This window comes from Mus caroli, unplaced genomic scaffold (genome assembly GCF_978045245.1).
Source record: "Mus caroli unplaced genomic scaffold, Mus_caroli_1 scaffold_8, whole genome shotgun sequence".
Lineage (NCBI taxonomy): Eukaryota > Metazoa > Chordata > Mammalia > Rodentia > Muridae > Mus > Mus caroli.
Window position 1 is genome coordinate 116,712,850 of NW_028227263.1, and position 3,565 is coordinate 116,716,414.

The 3,565-nt window shown below is 49.5% G+C and overlaps 1 pseudogene; it reads right to left on the reverse strand.

Annotated features, from left to right (window-relative positions):
• Positions 1-2,631: 2,631 nt before the first annotated feature.
• Positions 2,632-3,192, reverse strand: LOC110299486 (NADH dehydrogenase [ubiquinone] 1 beta subcomplex subunit 8, mitochondrial pseudogene; annotated as a pseudogene).
• Positions 3,193-3,565: the final 373 nt, after the last annotated feature.

The window sequence follows — 3,565 nt, forward strand, 5'->3', positions numbered from 1 at the left end:
TGTGTGTAGGAATAATCCCTTGGGTGCTGTGTGCAAGCATCACCTGTCAATAAAAGTCTGATGGCAAATAAGCTGAGGCAGGATTAGAAGGTAGGGACACCTGGCAGAGAGAGAGAGAGGACTCTGGGAAAGAGTCAGGCTCAGGAGAGCTGCCACCCAGACTCAGAGGAAGTTGGACGTATGAAATTGAGGAGAGGTAACCAGCCATGTGGCAGGACTTGGAAGAGTATAAATGGGATAATTAAGTCACGAGCTAGTCAGGGAACAAGTCTAGCTTAAGGCCTAGGTGCTTACTCATAAACAAACAAACAAATAAACAAATAGCCTCCCAGTCATTATTTGGGAGCTGGGGTGCGGGTGAAAAAGCCCACGGTTACAAGAGTGCTTTGTGTTGCTGTAACAGAATACCTGAGGATAAGTAACTTATAAACAACAAAACAGAGCCTGGGCTGTGGTTCAGTTGGCAGACTGGTCACACAGAGGCCCTGGGTTTGCTCCTTACTAGCACACAGCACTAGCGGTAGTGCACACCCTGTAATCTCAGCAACTCGGAAATTTAATGCAAGAGGATCAGAAGTTCAAGGTTATTCTCAGCTATGCATCAAGTTCAAAGCCAGCCTGGGACAGACCAGGGAAGATGTGTTTCATTTCACATAGAAGTTCTGGAGGCTGAGCTGTCCACAGCCCAGATGTTGACATCTGGAGGCTGGGAAGAAGGCTCAGTTGGTAATGTGCTTGATGTTCAAGCACAAAAGCACCTGCATTCAGTTCCCCAGAACCCACACAAAAATCTGGGTGCGATGATGTGTGCCTGTAACCCCATCACTGGGGAGTAGGAGGCAGAAGGACCCCTAAGGCTTGTCTGACAGAAAGTTTTGCCAAGTCACTGAACAGAGAACCTGTCTCAAAAGTAAGGCATAGGTCAATAGAGGAAGACATTGGGGTCCCCACCGCACTTACATATGCATGCACACACCTGTAAACACATGTGCACGGGGTTGGTTGGCATTTGGTGAAGCTTTTTGCTTTGTTCTTCCATGGTGAGAAGCAGAAGGGCAGGAAAGGGGTCTAACTGAATGTGACATGATGGTAACTGAGTGTCACGTGATGGTAACTGAGTGTCACGTGATGGTAACTGAGTGCCACGTGATGGTAACTGAGTGCCACGTGATGGTAACTGAGTGCCACGTGATGGTAACTGGGTGCCACGTGATGGTAACTGGGTGCCACGTGATGGTAACTGGGTGCCACGTGATGGTAACTGGGTGCCACGTGATGGTAACTGAGTGTCACATGATGGTAACTGAGTGCCACGTGATGGTAACTGAGTGCCACGTGATGGTAACTGAGTGCCACGTGATAGTAAACTGGGTGCCATGTGATGGTAACTGAGTGCCATGTGATGGTAACTGGGTGCCACGTGATGGTAACTGGGTGCCACGTGATGGTAACTGGGTGCCACGTGATGGTGCTTTTCTTCTTTCTCCCTCTGCTTTTTATTTTTAGGTTTTGTTTTTATTTTTAGTTTTTTTGTTTTTCAAGACAGGATTTCTCTGTGTAGCACAGGCTGTCCTGGAACTTGCCCTGTAGACCAGACTGCTCTTGAAATCACAGAGCTCCACCTACCTCTGCCTACCAAGTGCTGAGATTAAAGGAGTGCACCACCACCACCTGGCATCTTTTTGATTTTCAAGACAGGATCTTGCCACACAGCCCAGGTTGGGCTCAAATTCAATCCTTTGGCTTCAGCTTCCAGAGTGCTGAGATCATAGTTCTTTCTGCACTACTGTGTGCGACATTTTAAAGACTTGGCAGAGACAGTTTAAAGGAGAAAGGATTTGGGACTGGACAGATGGCTCAGTGGTTAAGAGCATGGACTGTTTCTCCGGAGGACCCAGGTTCAATTCCCAGCACTTGCCTATCAGCTTACAACTGTCTAATTCTGGTCCTAGAGGATCTGGCACCCTCACACAGACAGACAGACAGACAGACAGACAGACAGACAGACAGACAGGCAAAACACCAATACACGTAAAATAAAAATAAATCTTTAAAAGAGATTTTGAGGAGAAAGGATTTACTTTGCTCATGGTTTTAGACCCTTCAGCCCATCTTGGTGGACTCAAGAAACGGAGACAGCCTTTACAGGTTTCCGCCTCTCCCAAGTCCCATATGGGTGGACTGCCTCTGAGGTGGTGCCGCCCACATTTCATGTGGTTCTTCCCCTCCAGGTCCATCCCCTCTGGAACTGTCCTTACCACCCAGCCAGAGGGTGCGCTTGACTAATTCTCTGGGTAGTTCGCAGCCCAGTCTAATTAGCAATGAAGACTGAGCAGCCCGAACCTCTGAGCCTATTCACGAAGAATAAACCTGGATGGATTAATTGCCTTTTTTTTTTTTTCTCTGATACAGCACTGAGCTTTATTAGGGATTTCATTAAGGTTAAACCTCTTGCCAGGTGGTGGTGACACACTCCTTTAATTCCAGCACTTGGGAGGCAGAGGCAGGCGGATTTCTGAGTTCGAGGCCAGCCTGGTCTACAGAGTGAGTTCCAGGATATCCAGGGCTACACAGAGAAGCCCTGTCTCGAGGGAGTCCTATTTAGAGGGCACAAAAGCCTATCAAGCGTCCTCAGATATCACAGTGAACCGCGGGCTCAGGCTCTTTGGTAGGATCACCACCTCACTCCAGGGGCAGATTATTGTAAGGGCACTGCTTCAGACCCACAGGCTGGTAGGAAGGGAACATGTTCCCTACCCAGAACATGAAAACCAGGAAAGCCACGAAGCCGAAGCGATGTTTACACATGACATCTCAGGAAGCAGGTGTAGGAGACATGTCCACGCGACTCCTGATCCTGATGTAGATGTCTAGGTCCCAGTGTATCGGTTCACCCTAGGTCAGCCTGAGGTCTGGGTGGTCCCATCATACCACGGATCCCTCTCATGCTGCGATCATTTGGGGAGCATCGGGTAGTCACCATTACCCCATGCCATCATCTGGGTATGGTTCGGAGTCTTCCACACGCATATTACACTTCTTGGTGGCTGCGGCCCGTTCTTCTGGGGTCCTAGGATATGGCCCTGGCAACATGGCCTTAGTCATGTGGAAGGCTCTCCGTGCCTCCAGTGGCACCACACCGCGGGTTGTCCTTTGCAGCCACCTGACTCTCAGGGCCGCAGCCCAGGCGGCCGCCAGATTCTCTTAAAGTTCTCACCTCATCACAGCGGCAGCAGCTGAAATTGAAGAAAACATAAGAAACCTAGTGTACTGTAGGACCCAGAAGAAACCCAAGGGGCGGGGGAGAATAAAATCAGAATATCCAAGTGCTGAGCGATCAAGGTGCTGACAAGGTGCTCTACTCTGAGATGATGCCATCTCATGAACAATGTTACTGGCTTAAATACGAAACGTCCCCCACTGGGTCACGTCTTCAGCTCAGATCCTCAGTCAGTGGGGCTGTTTAGGGGGAAATTAGCTTCAGCTGAGCCTCCTTGGAGGAAGCAGTGGCTGAGGATGGGACTGTGAGGGTTATATCTGATCCCCACCCTTCCCAGCACCGTGC